Below are 21,363 nucleotides of genomic sequence, written 5' to 3'. Positions count from 1 at the left end.
CATGACCAGCTTCTTATCTGGCACCCTCTGCTATCTGGTCACTTCTGTGCTCTTTATTATATACCGAGTTCTGTTTTATATGCTCTTGCATTAATTCATACTTCATCTATTATTTCGGTAGTTTCATATAAAGTACTGTGATTATCATCACCTTCCATTAGACTTGGTTATTTCTCTTTTCTTTCTCTCTGTTTCTTGCCCACATGTCCTTTCATGGTTATACTGCACAGACAGTGAAGGAAGGACACTCCTCCCACAACAGCTGTCTGCGGTCTGCAGCGTCCCAGGAAGGATCAGAGCCTCATGGGTTCCTCCTTTCTCCATGATGTAGAGGTGACAAGCCCAGTTCTGTGCTGATGTCCATCCTGCTTGTTTATTATTTCAACAGCCTTGTCATACTAGGAGAGTTTCATAGCACCCTTTCCCTGCCTCTGGATTTTACCATAGTCTTTTTACATATTATATGTGATAACTTCTAGGCCTTTCTGGGAGTGATATAGATGTCCTATTTAGGACTGAGCACTCACTCAACAGTCACATATTTTCAGGAGGTTATGCAGATCTGAGTCTCTACTGTCATCTTCATCAAAAAGGCTCTTCTCTACCCCAGGCTGAAAGTAACACTGGCCTATGCATGTCGCTGCTTTTTTGAGCTCCTGCCTTGACTTCTTCACAACAGACTGTAACCTGGAATTGTAGTCAAGTAAAACCTTTGTCCTTAGAGTTGCTTTTATAAGGATATTTCTGTCATTTCTATCACAGAAGCAGGAATGAAACTAATACAACTGTCAAAATCATTTTAGGAAGCCAGTATCACCTTGATGTCCTAACCAGAAAAAGACGCACACACACATACACAAATACACACGCACACACGCACACACACATACACATACACGTGCTCTCACACATTCACACACACATAAGCACATATGTTTACACACATAAACACATACACACATTCATATATATATACACACACGCTCATATATACAAAATTACAAACAAATCTATCTTATTAACACTGGTACAAAAATTCTCAATAAACGCAAAGTAGATACAAACAGAGATATCACACAATCACTTTAGTGGGTACAAAAATGCTCCTTAACAAAATCCAACATCATTTTATCATTAAAAAAAATTCTAAGAAGGGCTGGTGAGGTGGCTCAGAGGTAAGAAAACTGGCTGCACTATCAGAGGTCTTGAGTTTGAGTCCCATCTATAAAGGGATTTTAGTGCCATTTTCTGTCATGTAGGTGTATGTGCAGACAGAGCACTTCTACATTGAAAAGAATTACATAAATAATTTTATTTTGGAGCTCATTCTCATCCTTTGTCAATCTACCCACAGGTTCTGAGAGAACCAGCCAGCAGCTGTGTCTCCTTTAGGACAAAATGCAGAAAAAGCATCATCCTTTAAAGTGAAAAAAATTGAAGTTGGTATGGCTAAAATGTGTGGTGTCGTTCCAAAATGGATTGAACCTGTGCATTATAAGGGATTCCAATAATGTGATGAGTTGTCCGTAAATGAGAAAAGTCTTTAAAGTGTTTGCTAATATGAGCAGAACCATTATCAGTTTTTAGTTGTAATGGGAGCCCCGGAAAGGAAAATGCCAATAAATGATTAACTGCATCGGTGTTTGTTCTGCCACCATGAGCAGAAGAAACAATCATATCAGAAAACCTGTCGATCGTTACATGAGCATATTTTACATGTTTAAATTCTGTTTGTCCAACAGCATTAGCGTTTAACACCAAAGCATTAATTCCGCCAGTAGATGGCAGTGCTGGTGAAAGACTAATAAGAGTGAAGCCTCTCTTGAGACTGGATTGGCCCAAAAGAAAGCATTAAGGTTGAGGAGGAGGCCAGCACATTGGCTTGAGATGAGAACAGGCAGGCAAATTAGAATAAGTATGGACGTGAGTGGTGACAGCAATTCATTGTCATACAGACATCTGAAGGAAGAGAACTCATTGTGAGATAATGTGAGCCGTGGGTTGGGTTTAAAGTATTGCAGTTTCTAAAAACGAAACAGTTTGAGCACAGCACACAGTCAGTTAAAACATCTAATAAAAGCTGGCTGATTACAGTGAGTTCAGCTGCTGAGCTGTACAACTAGGGTTGGGTACAATTTCTTTCCCTCTCTTTCTTTCTTTCTTTTAAGGAGGATGTGGAATTTATATATAAAACAGAAGTCCCTTGTCCTTTTGAAGAGCCATCAGCAGAAGCATTAAGAGCAATGTTTTCTGGGTGAAAAGAGGGAAAACCTGCCTGGAAAGGAGAAACTGTGGGTGTGGGTGTCTCTGTGACAAGCTGGAGACCTAAGTCAGGGCAGGCCTCTGGGAGGATATGAGGGGGACTCCAGCTGAGACTCCTAGTGTAAGGGCAAAATTAATGCCATATTCTATATTCTGCAACTAATGCCGTGGTCTGTGAATTTTCCATGAGAACTTGTCCTCCGGGTGACTTCACTCCTTCCCACGTTCTGGGAGTGACCGCGCACTGCCATAAACTGAGCCTGCCGGCAGTCTCCAGAAACTCCACTGCAGCGATTAGATACAATTAACTCCCAATGAGCCTCTGAGATAAAACAACTTCCCTAAGGATCCAGCCTCCCACCAACCTGCCTGAAGGTCAACATTCCTGTGATCCCCCCACAACCCCTGCTTCCCTTTATTAACCCACTGCCCTTGAAGCTTGGGGTCACTCTCGTAACCTGCTGTGTCAGGAAGGATGGTGACCCGAAGCTCTGAGTCCATAATACAGGACCCTGTGTATGTTGCATCAGTATCGAGTCCTGGTGGTCATTTTGGGGGTCTCGCGATCTCGGTGATCTTGGTATTACACTGGGCGATCTCAGACTGAAGAAGACACCCTCTAACTAGACAAGACTCCTGGTGGAGTGAAACGCCAACCCACCACAAAAACTTTGACCCAAAACTTACCTTGCCTACAAGATAGAGATTGAGGGAATGTCCAACCAATGCCTGGCCCAACCCAAGACCCACCCATGGAAGAGAGTCAAGCGCTGACACTATTAACGATACTCTGCTATGCTTGCAGAGCTGAGAGGCTCCACCCAGCTGCACTTAGAAACAGATGCTGAGACTTACTACCAAACATTGGGTGAAGCACAGGGAATCTAGTGGAAAAGTGGGAGGGAGAATAAAAAGGTCCGAGAAGTGACAAGAGCTCCACAAGAAGACCAACAGAGTCAAATAACCAGGGCTCAGAGGGGCCTGTGTAGTCTGAAGCACCAGGAACCATGCATGGACTGGACCTAGGTCCTGTCCATAAACGTAGCCAGCAGGCAGCTCAGCTTTCATGTGGGTCCACTAATACCTGGGCTAGGGGCTTTCCGTGACATAGGCTCTGTTGCCTGCCTTTTGACCACTTTCCTCCTGACTTCCTCTTACTGTGTTTTTTCCTATGTTCACTCCCTGTCAACTCTTCACTTGCTCCTCCTCTTGAGCTAGGGTTAACTTTATTTAATCCTGTTTACAATGATCAGGCAGAAAGCTCTTGGATTAAAGATGTGCTAGGGCTGAGCCACACCACAACTAGAGAGTGACTGACACATGCATCGCACACACGGGAAAAGCAAAGGTTGCCTTGGAGGGCTCCCTGCCCCTCCTCATTCCTAAAGGGCGTTACCGTATCACACTTGGCTTCAGACTGCTGCTCCTCAATCCCTTACATCCTAATCCTAAGAAATGTTTTCCATTCCCTGCTCCCACTTTAAACAATCAACAGCCAATGACTTGATATCAATGAAAGGTTTTACCAAAAAATGAAAAGTAACCCCTCTATGTTGCAGGATATTTGATCACACTATGAGCCCTGAGATTGTGTTGTTTCCTGGAAAAACCTGTTAGTCCACTGTTATTCTGGAGAAGTTTTGGGAGTCTAGAGTGAGGACTGGCTTTTTTTTTTATGAGAACTCAATGCTTTTTTTTTTCTAAATGGATTAAGTTTTCACCCACACCCAGAAGATATCAATGAAAACCAGGAACCATTTATATTCCTGACAGAAAGTTATCTGAGTAAAATCTACTTGACAATATTTCCCAGGAAATGTGCATCTCCTGTGTCTTGGTCAGGGTGGTGCTTTGAAACTACCTCCTGGGCCACAGCAAAGGCAGAGATAACAAGTCCTGGTCACTTGTCTGGGAATGTTAGTCCGTTAGGCCAGAAAGGCTTAAGCTACTAGTGCAGTTAGTGCTTTGCTTCCTGGGAGGCCTGAGTCATGAAATTCCTTAATAATTTCTCATTGATCTGTATGAAATAACCAAATTTTATGTCCCCTGGAGTGCACCAGCTATTTTCAAATGTTTATATCTTCACTGGGTGGCCAATTTTCTTTTTGTCTCAGTATAAGGTGGAATTATGTTTAGCTATAAGACAAGTGGTGTTATAGAAATCTGTTAACCCTTAGCATGTTTAATACATACACCTTCCTGTTTCCCTGTGTAATGAGAAAATTCTCTCTCTGGTGTCCCCTACCACTTTCTGGTGCCCCCTATAGGATATTACCACTACCTCTGAGAGTGGACAGACAAATTCCAAGAGACAAAAATTCAGTGCCATACTTAATTGGAGATAGTTTTTTTCCCCCTGCTAAACATTCTCTTTATTACATATATTTAAGATAGTTTGAAACTCTGGAAGTGAAAAAATGTAAGTCAAATTACAAATTCTAAGTACAGTCTCAGCAATACAATGGACCAAGGACAGGACAAATGCCTGAGCTTGAATGCCACGGACCATCTCAGTCGGGGATAGGTGCTTGGGAACAGGAGTTCTCGAAGCGTCTGTGGACAAAGATTAGGTGAGTGACAAACAGACAAACCCAGGGGCGAGTTTAAGTCTGAGTGTATTTTGCAGGCAAGCGAGCTAGATTTTTATACATATTTTTTGAAACGGGGAGTATTTTGTCGTCACCTATTTTCATGGAGTAGTTCCAAGGGAGTCAGTGAAGCAATCAGGCACACACAGTACAAAGTACAGAATGCAAATAGTGTTGTCACCATTCTTAAATCATTAGCTTGGTATCAGCACGCGTGTGCCCTCTTTATCAAAGGTCAGTGTTCTCTCATTATGCCAAACATCTGTGTGCCATGACAGTTTTTTCTTAGTTCTTCTTTTTATCTGAGCGCCACTATCTGGAGCTTTCTTAAACACCTTATTTGTAAGTCATAATATAAATTTTTAACTGATGATTAATTCTTAGCCATGTTTCTTTTAACAAGTAGAGCAGAACTTGGTGGTGAGCTCCAGGCCTGAATGGTCCTTGGCTGCAGTCCCATGTTAGGGAGTTTCACGGAAACGGTCATCATGCTTGAAAAGTTCTGATATGAGAGGAAGTTAGGAAAAAAAATAAAGACAGAATATGCAAAGACAACGAGTGAAAAGATGGCTGCAATCAGTTCCTCCTGGCAGGAACATCAGACCCATTCCAGCAGGCTCTCCCTGGGCAGGGGTGGTAGCCTCGGGTTGTGCAGTAACACTTGTCACACAGACTCCACTGGAGGGGTCGTGACACTTGAAGACGAGACGAAGAGCTAGAATAGTCAAACAAGACAAATATAAAGTGTTCAGTTGGCATCTCCGGTTGCCCTGCCCTCCCCTCCCCCCCGGTCTGTTAAATCCCCAGCTTTCTCCAAGCCTGCCCTCTGGAAGGAAAGCCGCTGCGCATTTGAATGCCCCAACCCCTCCTCTGGAGCCACCTAGCAGGACATTTTCCTTCACTTACAATCCTTAAAAACCCCGCCCACCACAGGCAGCATGCAACTTCTTCTGACTCCAACCGCCAAAGCCAGCGTGTGACTTCTGACTCCAACCGCCAGAGGTGGTGTGCGACTTCTTCTGATTCCTCCCCAGAGGCTGCTGAACTCGCCCAGGAGCTTCAGTTCCCAAGTAAAACTGCCTTTTAACTAAAAAAAAAATTTTTTTTTTTTTTGGCTGTCAGATGGACTTTCATTGAAATATTTTTCTCCTTGCTTCTTAACTAGCTGGGCATTCCATTGCGCCACTGTTGATGTCATCTATGATGTCATGAGGGTGGCGGCCATCCACATTGCAGACCAGACTGTGCAGTACCCAGGATCTCCTTAATAGTTCCAGAAAGCTCTCCGGCTAAAGGCCGGCGCCGCATCTTCCTGGCAGTGTTGGCAATCCCATCAAAAATGATGTTTCCACCGTGTTTAATGTTCCGCTTCTTTCTGTCTCTCGCTGGCTCCTTGAGGGCTCTGATGATCAGGCAGAGGCAGAGGGCACCGCCTCAATCTGGGCCTGTCTGACATGATGGAGGCCGCTGGTGTCGGATGAACCCAGATTCGGGACAGCCGAAGACAGTCCCTCTGAACAGAAAGTCGAAAAGCACCTTTTTATACTTCTACTCTGGTTTCAACTGGCTTATTTAGTCAGTGGAGATAACCCATCATAAGGAACTATGAAAATTCCAAGATATCTGTGACATGTTAGACTAACTTTTAAGATAATAGCCATATAAGAAAGAAGATTATCGTATTTTAAAGGCAATGAAACTGTTTTCTATTTTTTTTTTTTTTTCCGAGACAGGGTTTCTCTGTGTAGCCTTGGCTGTCCTGGACTCACTTTGTAGACCAGGCTGGTCTCGAACTCACAGCGATGCATCTGTCTCTTCCAGTGCTGGGATTAAAGGCGTGCGCCACCACGCCCGGCTCCATTACAATTATTTAGAAAACAAGTTTCTGGGCCGGGCGTGGTGGCGCACGCCTTTAATCCCAGCACTGGGAGGAAGAGACAGATGCATCGCTGTGAGTTCGAGGCCAGCCTGGTCTACAAAGTGAGTCCAGGACAGCCAAGGCTACACAGAGAAACCCTGTCTTGAAAAGCAAAAACAAACAAAAAACAAATTGTAATGGAAAAATTCCAAGAGTCAGGAAAAGAGATGCCACCCCAGGTACACAAAACAGGAATCAGAAAAGAACTCCACCCGTGGGAGGGGGAGGAGGCTTTGCAAATACCAGGGCAGACAGAGTAACTGCACATGAGGCAAGAAGGAAGTCCTATGCAGCATGGCTTAGTTAGCCAGTGCTGGTTCAAGCTTCTACCGTCTAATCCGGGGCAGTTTATTTTAGCATAACACAATTTTGGGGGGAAAAAGTTTCCCTATGATAGTTAACCCAATCCTGTGTGTACAGCAAATTTAAGACATGTTTACATTGAAACTTTTGACAAAGTGCATATAGCCTCTTCCATAATGATGGGTTCTCTTGAGCCGGGCGTGGTGGCGCACACCTTTAATCCCAGCACTCGGGAGGCAGAGGCAGGCGGATCACTGTGAGTTCGAGGCCAGCCTGGTCTACAAAGCGAGTGCAGGACAGCCAAGGCTACATAGAGAAACCCTGTCTCAAAAAACAAAACAAAACAAAACAAAAAAAATGGGTTCTCTTGACTCAGAAATAGTGCTTGAGAGACCAGAAGAACTAAAATTGGATTTCAGGGTCCCCAGGGCAAAGGTTAAGAGACAGTCCTGCAGGAAATAATCTGGCCAGCTGCAGGGAGGAACCAGCATCCAGTCTGGCTGCATTCCTTTCCCCACCACAGGAGATAGAGTTGCTAGGAAACCAAACCAGAACCCTTTGTGATTTTGGCGCCCTCTCACAACCAATCATTTTAAAGCACAACACCCCTTTCATAGCTCAACCAATAGGCACTTGCCAGGCTGGAGCTCCCGTGCTTTGAGCGTGCTGGGAGGGAAAGGAACCTATACATTTACCTCCAGCTCAGAGTTTGGGGCTCTTTTCTGGATACCACTGCATTGCTGATGAACAGAGACCAACTTGAGTTGAAAATTAAAGATCCTCTTGTGCTTGCATTGGTCAGTATCGAGTCCTGGTGGTCTTTTGGGGGTCTTGTGGTCTGGGCACAACATGCTCAAGATAAGGGTATAATGTTTCTACTCTAATATGAAATATTATACCCATCAACTCAAGTATAATACAAGGTTTACTTCCAATACTTCAAAAATGCTGTTGCAGGGTGCTTAGGATAATTAAGGTAATTGTTAGTTGATCAAATCATGGTCATGCCAATTACTAGTGATAACAAGAATATACATCCTAGGCTTAACAGATAGATATGAATCTATACATAGATAAGGTAAAATAGTTAGATAAGGTCTTCAAAAACCTCAGAGACCTACAGAACATGGCATTTAAAGATGTTTTTATTATTTTAAAGATCTTTAAAAATAAGACAGGTTAACTCTTGGCAACACCCAGCCTATTTCAAAGAAGATGATGAACATCAAAGAACCTCCTTATGGAGATGGCTTCAAATATGGCAAACTAGCCACTAGGCAAAACAGTTTCATTTCTGCCACAGACAGAATTCCACCTAAAAATGGGCAAGCTTGGATATAGGCAGAGTCAATGGCCAAACTCTGCCAAAACACGGTAAGCAAGTCCTCAACAGTCTGTGCTTCACAAATATGTCTGTCGGATATTTTGGGCCAGAAGGCTGAAAAAGATGCTCCAATATTATATTGGGTGACTGTTCAGGCAGCAAACTGTCTCTGTCATTTTCTCATTTTGGAAGCTGCTAACCTGCACTTTCTGTCTTCTCGGGTAATTAATTTTATTCTTTCTCAAGTCTCTGATGGGTTTGAAGACCAGGTAGTTTAGTCTTACAATTAAGCTTTGTTGTCTAGGGGTTAAGATATTTTTAGGTCTAGATAGATGTTTTAAGTTGATAAAGATGAGATATGATAGATATGTATTTACATTCAGAATTTTAGACTCACCAAGATAGGAAATAGGTTTTCTTCAAGGTTGCCAAATACAAATAGCCAAAACACTGTGAATATATAATTCCTGATTGTTTTGTGGTTCTTCTTGCTGTAGGTAGTTTATTGTGTATATATATATATGTGTGTGTGTGTGTGTGTGTGTGTGTAATAATATAAATGTATATGTAAAAAAGGGAAATAATAAAAAAAGATAAGTCTCTAGGTGGAATGACTGAGGTAAATGTAGTGCCTATGGGAGAAGCGCAAACATTATATAGGCTCCTGTAAAGTACAAATGACATCTCCCATGAGGGTGGGTTTTAATGACTGAGAAGCAATGCTCAAGATCTGTGGAGGGAGGGTCTTAGATAAACAAACAAAATAGTCTGGGACATTTGTGTGAAGTGTGGCCCTACAGTAGCAGAGCGCGCCTGACTGTTGACTACATCCACTCCCAGCTTTCCTGGTGGAGACAGCTGTATGTCTGCTCTGCTGAATAGTCGACAGTTCTGAATGTTGAACATTCCTGGTTTTCCTAGTGCGTATCTGTGAGCAGAAGGACCTCATTCCCTCTACACCCACCTAATCATACTGTAATTCAAACAGTAAATATATAAACACCTATTCGTATACAAAGGCAAGCCCATGAGAATAACACCAGATCAGTTAACTGAAACTTTAAAATGCAGAGGACTTGACATGATGAATCAGGAACTCGGAAGGATAACTGTCAGCTATTACACCAGCAAAGCTATGCCATAATTGAAAGGACAATAAGCGATTGGAATGATAACAAGACACTAAATGAAGTCTGACTTGATGGTGCACGCCTCTGACACCAGCATGCAGGAGGTAGAGGCTGGTAGATCTCTGTGAGTTCTAGTCCAGTCTGGTATACATAGCATGATCCAGGTCAGCCAAGGTTACATACAAAGTGAGGCCTTGCCACCCAAATAGACTGAAAGCGTTCATAACCACTAAACCAGCCTTATAGAAAGTACTGGAAGTAATCCTTCAAACTGATGACTACAGTGATAAATTCATGGCCACACCAATTAAAACAAACAAATAAACAAAATCGGAAACACTGTACTATACTAATGCTTAAACAAGAGATGAATATTAAAGAACAAACACTATTAATTTAAAAATCGCAAGCATCAGTACAGTTGGATGCATCTTTGGATAATCACGCTGAGCACTAAGGGCCACATTCCCCTAATGAAAGACTCAGGCTGCTGATTGTATCAAAAGTCAAGCACTATCTGTTTGCTGCCTCCAATAAATTCACCTCACCACAAAAGACGGGCGTGGCTACGGGATAAAGACACATGCAACTTTAAGATGAAAGGAAAAACTAACCCAGTAGATCCAGTAAGCAAGCAGGTGTCAATATTCTAATATCAAACAAAACAAGCTTCAAACAGAAGTTAGTGAGAAAATGAAAAAATATCTCGTGCTATGTGAGCACCATATTCACGAGAATATGATTCTAACATATATTCCCTGATCCCAAGTGACCCAACTTCATAAAATAAATATTGTTAGATGTGAAGTCACAGCTCTAACCTAGCACACTGGTGCTGGCTGACTAAAATTCCCAACCTTTGCCAACAGATAAACACAAATTAAATCACATGATAGATCAAATGGACTTCACAGACGTCTACAGGTCATTTATCCAAGCAATGCACAATCCATATTCTTATCAGCAGCCCACAAAGGTTGTTTTTTATTTTTTTAGATTTATTATATTATTATGTATACAGTATTCTGCCTGCATGTTCACCTGCAGGCCAGAAGAGGGCACCAGACCTCATTATAGATGGTTGTGAGCCACCATGTGGTTGCTGGGAATTGAACTCAGGACCTTTGGCAGAGTCAGTCAATGCTCTTAACCTCTGAGCCATCTCTCCAGGCCCGCCCACAAAGGTTTTTAAAGATGTTCATATATTAGAACACAAAGTCAGCCTCAAAAAGCACATGAAAATTGAAATAATTTATTGTATGTCATCTGATGACAATGGAGTAAGATTACAAATCAACAGAAAGAGAAACTCAAAAACACAAACTCATGCAGATTAAGTAGCACACAGTTTAGTGATGAAGTCAAGGAGGAGAGTTAAAATTTCTAGAATCCAATGAAAAAGAAAATACAACACTATGAGAAGGAAAGCAATTAAAAGAGGTTTGTAGTTCTAGTTACCCACATTAAGATGTCAAAGAGAGGGGCTGGAGAGATGGCTCAGCAGTTAACAGCTCTAACTGTTCTTCCGGAGGACCTGAGTTCAATTACCAGCAACCACATGGCCATTCATAATTTTTTGTAACTTCAGTTCCAGGGGAGCCGACACACTCACACAGACATGTGTTCAGGGAACAGAGAGAGGGGGGTGGGGGGGAGGGAGAGGGAGAGAAACCAGAGAGAGCTCAATTAAGCAATTTCATAATACACTTTAGGGCCCTTGAAAATGTAAAGATATCACTGAATTTTGCAACATAGCTGAAGCACAAGAAAAAGACCTTAAAATAGCCTTTATAAAAGAAGTCTTTAGAGATGAACTGAATAAATCCCTTAAAGCAGAGGTTCTCAGCCTTCCCAATGCTGCAACCCTTCGATCATTCCTCGGGTTGTGGTGACCCCAACCATAAACTTATTTTGTTGCTACATCGTAACTGTAATTTTGCTACTGTCATTAGTTGTAATGTAAATTTCTGATAAGTGGGATGTCTGACTTGTGACCCCAAATGGGCCATGACCCACAGATTGAGAAGCACTGCCTTAAAGAAATCTATGAAAACACAAATAGTGGAAAGAAATGAAGAAGAGTTCAAGATCTAAAATTGGAAAGAGACTCAATTAAAAAAAAAACAAACAAAAATTCTAGAAATGAAAATTTTAGGATCTGAAACAGAAACCTCAGAGGCAAGCTTCACCAATGGAATAGAAGAGATGAAAAAAAGAATCTCAGGCAACAAATACAGATAGAAGAAATAGATACTTCTATCAAAGAAAATGTTAAATTTCAAAAACTCCTGGCATAAAACATCCAGGAGTTCTGGGACACTATGACAAGACCAAATGTAATAGGAATAGAGAATGGCACAGATAATATTTTTAACAAAACAATGAAAAAAATTTTCCTAACTTAAAGAGGATGGCTCTCAAGGTACAAGAAGCACACAGAACACCAAATAGACTAATCCAAAATAAAAAGTCCCCTCAGCACATGTAAATGTACAGAACAGAGAAAGAAAATCAAAAGCTGCAAGGGAAAAAACCAAGTAACCTATAAGTCAGACCTACTAAAATAATACCTGACTTTTAAATGGAGAGTCCAAAAGCCAGAATGGCCTGGACAGATGTGCTGCAGATGCTAAGAGGCCACAGATGCCACCCAGACTATTATACCCAGCAAAACTTTTGATCACAATAGATGGAGAAAATAAGACATTCCATGATAAAGCCAAAATTAAGTGATATTTATTTGGAAATCCAACCCTATTGAAGGCACTAGTAGGAAGATGTCAACCTAAAAAGGTTAACTATACCAAACAAACAAATAAACAAACCTCCTCCAAACTTAGAAGGAGCAAATAATCCTAGAGAGCAAATCAAAAGAGAGGAAGGGGACACAGATACACACACACACCACCACCACCACCACCACCACCACTGCCACCACCACCACCAACAAAGAACAAAATAACAAGAACCAACAAATACCGCTCATAGATAACTCTCAACATCAATGGTCTCAATTCCCCAGTAAAATGGCACAGACTAAAAAGAATGGTTGCAAAAAACAGAATATATCCTTTAGTGCTGCATCCAAATAAACACCTTAACATTAAGGACAGACATCACCTTAGGGTGAAAGAATATAAAAAGGTATCCCAAGCAAACAGATGTACGAAGTAAGATTGTGTAGCCATTTAAACATCTGACAAAACAGACTTCAAACCAAAAGTCATCAGAAGAGATAGGGAAGAATAGTAAATACTTTTCGAAGGAAATACTCATCAGGAGGACATTGCAACTCTTCACTTCTATGTACCAAACACAGGGGCACCCGAGCTCAGAAAGGAAACAACACTACAGCTTAAATCACATATTGGACCACATGCACCAGCTGTGGAAGACATGCTCTTTTCTAGCCAATAGCTAGATCATTGGGACAACAACTAAACAGAGAAATGCTGGAGCTAACTCACATTGCAAACCAAGGGGACCTAACAGACGTACAAACATTCAGCAAACCACAAAAGAATACATCTTCATCTCAGCACCTTATGGAACGTTCTCCAAAATTGACCACATACTCAGACATAAAGCAAGTTTCAACAAATACCAAAAAAGTCCCTATTTTATTTTATATTCATATTATCTATTATGTTGGCTTGAATGAGAAAGGCCCTCATAGGCTATGTTTGATGCTAGCCCTAAATTAATGGAACTATTTGGGAAGGAGTAAAAGGTGTGCTTCTTGGAGTAGGTGTGGCCTCATTAAAGGAAGTTTATCACTGAGGGTGGGCTTAAAAGTTCATAAGTTCAGCCAGACCCAGCCTCTGTCTCTGTCTCTGCCCAAACCCCCACCCCCGTACTCCCCTACCGGCTCCATCACCCCACCCCTCATACCCCCCACTGCCCCCATCACCCCCACCCCCCAACTGCCCCCACCCCACTGCCTCCACTCCCCCCACTGCCCCCACCCCACCGCCCCCACCCCACTGCCTCCATGCCCCCATCCCCCCACTGCCCCCAGCCCACTGCCCCCACCACCACACCCCCCCATCCGCTGCAGAAGATGAGGATATAAAGCTCTCAGCTAATGCTCCAGTATTATGCCTGTCTGCTTCCCACCATGATGATCAGGGAGACCGTTTGAAACTGAAAGCAAACTCTAAAACTGTAAGCAAAATGTTTCTAAGCGTTGACTCGCGCTCTTGGTATTTCTTTGCAGCAGTAGGACAGTAACTAAGAGACCTACCAAAATTAAACAACGATGAGATAAACAATGTAAGCAAATCTATAACAAGCAGTGAAACTGAAGCAGTAATTTAAAAACCTCAACACCAACATGAATAAAAATATAAGTTCAGATACATTTACTGGTGAACCTTATCAGCTTTCAAGTAAAACCTAAAATGAACACTTTTCAAACTATTTTGAAAAATAGAAAAATAGAAAAGGAAGGAACATTACTAGTTGTTTCACCAACTTCACACAACCAGGAGTTATCTGGGAAGAATTAGCACCAGTTGAGAAAAATGCCTCCATCAAATGGCCTATGGGCAGGTCTGCAGGCCTGTAGAAGGGTCCATGACATTATTCACAGCTCTGTAAAAGGCGATCTTGGGGTGGCAAGATGGCTTAGCCCAAAAGGCTCTTGCTGCCAGGTCTGATGACATAGATACCTGAAAGCTGGAAATCATGGGATGGAGCGAGCCTTTCCTAAAAGTTGTCCTTTGACACCCCACCCACACAGCACACAGCCCCAAACACTCATTCCCAAATAACTGAAGAAATACGATGAAATAATTTATGTGCATTCACAATACAATAAAATTTAAAAGCAAGCAAAAGAGAATTTAAAAATTCATATGGAAGCACAATGCACCATGGGTAATATAGCAATCTTGAGCAAAAAGTATACTGCTGGAGATATCACTATACTTGATTTCAAATGGTACCAAAGAACCATCGTAATAGAAACAGCACGGTACTGGGACAAAAACAGATAAATAGATCAACAGAATAGAATAAAGGACCCAGGAACAAAGCAATGCAGCTCAAGCAACCTCAGCAACAAACAAACAAACAAACAAACAAACAGGCTGGAGGAAAGACAACCTCTTTAACAACTGCTCTGAAATAACTGGATAGTTACAGATAGAGAAGGAGTTGAAATCCTTGCTTAACTCTCACCCTTCACAAAGTCGATTTCAAATGGCTCAAAGCCCTTAACATAAGAACTGCAACTTTGAAATTGCTAGAGGCAAAGCGATAGAGTCCACCTCAAAGTGTAGGCACAGGTAAAGACTTCCTGAATAGAACTCTAACTGCATAGGAAGTAAGGCCAACAAATGCGACCTTGTTAAATTCAAAAGCTTTTGTACAGCAAAATAAACCCTGGATTGAGGCAGCCTAAAGAATGGAAGAGCATCTTTACAAACCACATAAAACAGGATTAGTATCTAGACCATACAATGGGTTTATGAAACTAATATAAAGAAAATAAACAACCCACTAAAAAATAAAGTGTGAGGCCAGCCTGATCTACATAGTTAGTCCAGGACAGCCAGGGCTACACAGAGAAACCCTGTCTCAAAAAACAAAAAACAAACAAATAAAAATGTGAAGCCAGACATGGTAGCACACGCCTTTAATCCCAGCACTCGGGAGGCAGAGGCAGGAGGATCTCTGTGAGTTTGAGGCCAGCCTGGTCTACAAAGAGAGTCCAATACAGCCAAGGCTACACAGAGAGACCCTGTCTCAAAAAACAAAACAAAATAAAACAAAAAAAGTGCTCAACATCACTAACCACTAAGAAAATGCAAATTAAAATTACTTTGGGATTTTATTTCACTTCAGTAAGACTGGCTACCACCAAGAAATCATACTGCAGGCCAGGCATGGTGGTGCATGCCTTTAATCCCAGCACTTGAGAGGCAGAGGCAGGCATGTCTCTGTGAGTTCGAGGCCAGCCTGGTCTATATAGTGACTCCCAGAGCTACATAGTGAGACTGTCTCAAACAAACAAACAAACAAACAAACAAAATCATATTACAAAAATTCTGGTAAGGATATGAAAAAAGAGGAACCCTTTTAAAATGTTGATGTGAGTGTAAATTAGTGCAGCCACTATGGAAATTAGTGTTGAGGTTTCTTTTTTAAAAAATGATAAAAATAGAACTATTATTAGAACTACCATCTGACCCGTTTATACCAATCCTCGGTGTATGCCCAGGGCCTCCACATTGCTACAGAGATATTTGCACATTCATGTTCAGTGATGCTCAATTCACAATAGTTAGAACCTGAATCAGCCTAGATGCACATTGCTGACGAGCGAATGATGAAGTGTGGTACCTATACACAGCAGAATACTATTCATATGTAAAGAAAAAGGAAATCATGAAATTGCCAGGCAAATGAATGGGACTGAAAATTATTATTCTAAGTGAGGTAACCCAAGCCCAGAAAGGCAAATATGACATGATCTCTCTCATATGTGGAATCTAAACTTCAAAATTTTACATTTATAGTGCTGGAGAGATGGCTCAGAGGTTAAGAGCACTGACTGCTCTTCCAGAGGTCCTGAGTTCAATTCCCAGCAACCACATGGTGGCTCACAACCATCTATACTGTGATCCAATGCCCTCTTCTGGCCTGCAGGTGTGCACGCAGGCAGAACACTGTATACGTAATAATAAATATAAAATCTTTTTTAAAAGTTTGGACTTTATGAGTTTGATTTGGAGTGTCCATAGAGGTAGGACATTTAGAAAGGGCCCATGAGAGAAAATAAGGGAAGAGATGTCAAGGTAGAGCACACCGGACATGGCAGTGGAAGGGGACACAAGGGGCTAAAGTTTTAAGTGGGAATAGGTGGGGCCTTAACTGTAAGGTAAGGGTGGATTAATCGAACCAAAGAATGCAGGAAAAAGCCCCAATACTTTGAGGAAAATTGAAAAATGAAATTTGGGGGGTCTTGAGAAGGCTCAATGGGTAAGGGTTTTTCTTAGGGTTTCTATTGCTGTGAAGAGACACTATGATCACAGTAAGTCTTTTTGTTTGTCTTGTTTTGGTTTTTCAAGACCAGTTTTCTCTGTGTAGCCTTGGCTGTCCTGGACTCATTTTGTAGACCAGGCTGGCCTGGAACTCACAGAAATTCTCCTGCCTCTGCCTCCCAAGTGCTGGGATTAAAGGCGTGCACCACCACACCCAGCTCACAGCATGTCTTATAAAGAAAAACATTTAATTAGGGTTGGCTTAGAGTTCAGAGGTTTAGTCCATTATCATCATGGCAAGAAGCATGGCGGTGTGCAGGCAGACACCGTGCTGGAGAAGGAGCCTAGAGCTCGACATCCCATCTGAAAGCATCAGGAAGAGAGAGTCACTGGGCCTGGCTTGAGCATCTGAAACCTCAATCCTCCCCCCCTGCCCCCCTGCCCTGTGACACACTTCCTCCATCAAGCCACACCTTGTAATAGTGCCACGCCCTCTGAGCCACACAGTGCTTGTTGCAAAACTGATGACTTGAGCCACATAATGGAAGGAAGGAATGCATCTGAAAGTTGTTCTTTGGCCAACACTTGTATACACACACACACACATGTATATGTACACACATATATACATATATAATATTTAAACAGAGGTACTTTTCATGTGTGGATAATGCTTCCCCAAGCAGACATGTTATTAAATACAAATATCAGTGCCAAGTGTGGGATACCTCTTAATAATTGGTAAGAGAGGCACAGAAGTCCCCCAAACAATACAACGTATTGTTATTGCTCTTGGTTACGTATTGTAAGTATATGATTAAGCCATACTGCTGAAAACACAACACATTTTAGCTTTCCCGGACATGAGAAATCAAACCGGAACTGATCTGAACATTTCTCCCGGCTAGTTTTGACGGTTCCGGAAGATGCTCTACTCCCTCTGGCAGAGAAAGCCGCCAATGGTTTGTCTGCCAAGCAAGCTGTGCCCACTGGCAGACTGTCCCCATCACGGCTCAGGGACCATCTTCGAAGAGGGAGTGTAAGGAAGGTGTGTAGGAGCCAGAGGACGGAGAGGAAGGCTGTGAAGTGTCATTCGGAAGTGAAATGGTTGCTGTGCTCGTGCAGTCGCCTCAGCAGAAGACCCGCACAGAGTCCAGCCATGCGTGGGGGAGAGAGGGGCTTCTGAGGAACTATTGGTAGTTGACCTTGCTGCTGGGAGGGGAATTATTTTTCCTCAGAATCGTGACCTCTGTGGATGTTCTGCTTGGATGCCCTCACACCACATGCACGTGAGCAACCAAAATTGGAATCAGTGAGCTATTGTAAAGAGCCAGAAAGGTGGGAGGGTGATGGAGCTGGCATGAGGATGTCCCTTTAGGAAAGTGGATTTGAACACTTGTCTCCAGTCGGAAGCTGGGGGCTTAGGCGGCGGCGGCTGCCTTGTTGGAGGAGGCGTGCCCCTGGAGGTGGGCCTTTCCAGCTGCTTTCTGCGCCATGCTTACGGCTGAGATGTGAGTGCTCAGCTTTCTGTCCTTCCCATGTGTCTGCTACCTACTGTCACTACTTACTCCAGACGGACTCTTAAGCCCAAATAAACTTTTTTTTTTCTTCTGTAAGTTGTCTTATTTGTGGTGTTTTATCACAGCAGTGGAAACTGGTAGAGTGGGCTGTGTTGGAGGAATGGAGGGAAAGTTGAATTGGATATAATCAAGATACATTTTATACATGTAGGAAATTGTCAAAGAATAAATTAGCAAACATACTTTATAAAAAAAGAAGTAAAAATGTAATGGGAAGACAAAGTTTTTGTTGTTTTTTTGGGAGTTTGTTTTGTTTGTTTGTTGCTTTGTTTTTGATCTCTTGAGACAGGGTCTCTCTGTGTAGCCTTGGCTGTCCTGGACTCACTTCATAGACCAGGCTGGCCTCGAACTCACAGAGATAATCCTGCCTCTGCCTCCCCAAGTGCTGAGATTACAGACGTGCGCCACTGCACCCGGGAAGGAAAAGTTTTAAAAGTTGGCAGGTTTGGGGCTGGAGAGATGGCTCAGTGGTCCATCTATAATGTAACCTGATGCCCTCTTCTGGCCTGCGGGTGTACAAGTAGACAACACTGTATACATAATAATAAATAAATCTTAAAAAAAAAAAAGTTGGCAGGTTTATGCAAATCCATAGTGTCCCAGTGTGGAGAGATCCTATCTGGACCTATACTGTAAACTGGTTGCACAGAGCTTCCATCAGCTGGGAAGTATGGTGCACGAGCTACAGCTGGGTTATGTGTGGCTCGGGAAGCCGGCCCATGAGCTGCTCTCGGCACTGCGCCCTGACGCCTTCCGCAGCTCTGGTTCCTACGTCGCAGTATTTTCCTTCTCATTTATTTTCTTCTTCTGTCGCCTTCCCATGCATCCAGCCATCCGGGAAGACATAAACAGCAAACTCAGAGGCAGTTCCTGATGCTGGCTTCGTTTTCAAATGCTGGCTGCATGCTTCCATTGGGTCCTGGTGCCTGCTGTCTTTCCCCCCTTGAATTTTCCTGGCACCTCCAAGCTTACTTATGCCCTCAGGCCAAGACAAAGTGTTCTTTCTTCTCTTGGGACTCCTTTGTTCCCCACTGTCCTCCCATTATATCCCAATGATCCACATGCTTTGTCCTTATATATTGTAGCCAACTTATCTTGGAGGAGGTAGATTTAATTTTTGAAATTAAAAGGATGCTCCTTAGAGCATTAGTGCCAAGGGTAGTGGGGGACCTCTACCCATTTGCATTTTTAACTTGCAGAGAATTTTTTTAAAAAGCCTAATTCTCCTCACTTCTGAACCTAGCAGCCCAATAGTTCAGCCTTCCTTCCTTCCTTCTTTCCCTCCCTCCAGTTTATCTAGACACTATAAGAAAAGCCTTCAATACTTTAGAGATGCTACTTGCTACACCTTTCTGACTTAGGCCTGGGACAACATAGGGCAATTAGGTAAGTCACGCTTTTGGAACAGGAGTCAGCATTTCCAGTCCTTTCGGTGCTATGCTCTGTGTGCTCAAGGGCACTTGAGAGGACCAGAAGGTGGCAAGAGAGATAGCTTTCTTTGTTCCAGAGATATTTGTACTTCTCTCCCCCCATCCCCCCTGCCTTCAGATCAGCATGGGCATTCTCCTTAAGTTTTCTTGCACTGCACACTGTGATGTGTCCTCAAGAACTAAAGTAAGGTTAACACTAAGCATCCGAAGAAAGAGGCTAATATTTTAACTCATAAGTTCCGGCCCCAGTACAAGCTGAGTCTGGAGAAAGTTAGCTAAAGGATAAAAGCTTAAACCCTGGTACAACCCAATACCTGAGTCAGTTTTGTAAGAGTCAAGGGAAATGATCAGAAGCGACTCATGTCTCAGGGTTTTTGGCTCAGAACCACAATAGGGGGCTACACAAAAGATAATAACAGGAGGGGGAAGTAAGCCCTGCCTCGCAATTCAGGAGTGAGTCCTATCAATCTGACTACTCTATGCCCCCTCAGGAAGATGCTTGGATCTCTAGGAACAATTAGAGTCCATATTCCTTTTTTTTTTTTTCATCATATGCCCTCAACCATTCAAGAAAACCTAGGCAGTTTCTCTGGAGACTCCAGAATGTCACTAGGAAGCTAGTGGTGCCATCTAAGGGTATAAGAAGGAGTTCATTTTTCCCTATCCATTAAAGAATTAAAATGCAGGAAAGACACGCTGCTGGAAATGTTGGGGGAGTTCTAGCAAAGCATCATAGGATGCTGGGAGAACTAGACTTCCCTCTTAAGGTTCGCAAGCTCATTAATAAGATAATTTAAGAACAGATATAAATAGAATCTTGAGGACAGTTTTTTAGAGTTTAGAAGGAAAACACAAAGGCAGGTGAGTTGTAAATCTCACAGTGACCTGGAGAAGGAGGATGGAAACCATAAGCTGCTAGGCACATAGGCAGCCACAGGCAGGCAGGCACACAGTAGGGAGGGGGCAGGCACACAGTAGGGAGGGGGCAGGCACATAGTAGGGAGGGCCAGGCACACAGTAGGGAGGGGACAGGCACACAGTAGGGAGGGCCAGGCACACAGTAGGGAGAGGGCAGGTACACAGTAGGAAGGGGGCAGGCACACAGTAGGGAGGGGGCAGGCACACAGTAGGAAGGGCCAGGCACACAGTAGGGAGGGCCAGGCACACAGTAGGGAGGGGACAGGCACACAGTAGGAAGGAGACAGGCACACAGTAGGGAGAGGGCAGGTACACAGTAGAGAGGGGGCAGGCACTCAGTAGGGAGGGGACAGGCACTCAGTAGAGAAGGGGCAGGCACACAGTAGGGAGAGAGCAGGCACTCAGTAGGAAGGGGGCAGGTACACAGTAGGGAGGGGACAGGCACACAGTAGGGAGGGCCAGGCACTCCATAAGGAGGGGACAGGTACACAGTAGGGAGGGCCAGGCACTCAACAGGGAAGGGACAGGCACTCAGTAGGGAAGGGGCAGGTACTCAGTAGGAAGGGGGCAGGTACTCAGTAGGGAGGGGGCAGGTACTCAGTAGGGAGGGGGCAGGCACACAGTAAGGAGAGAGCAGGCACTCAGTAGGGAGGGGGCAGGTACTCAGTAGGGATGGGGCAGGCACTTAGTAGGGAGGAGCCTTTATAGAAAGAGTACAAAAGTCTAAATCACTGACTGGGGAGTTTAAAATTATACATGTGCTGTGGAGAGCATCTGAAAGAAAAGAAGATAAGGAAAGGAGTAGCCACAGCTTTCTGAGTGACCCAGAAAGACAGAATGCCATGGCAGCTCCTAGGGAGTTCTCTAGTAGGTGGGTATTCTGGGAAGGAAACAATCACTATCAAAAGATGAACATGTCTTCCC

This window comes from Acomys russatus, chromosome 8, assembly GCF_903995435.1.
Source record: "Acomys russatus chromosome 8, mAcoRus1.1, whole genome shotgun sequence".
Taxonomy (NCBI): Eukaryota; Metazoa; Chordata; class Mammalia; order Rodentia; family Muridae; genus Acomys; species Acomys russatus.
Note: the sequence above shows the minus strand (reverse complement) of the source record.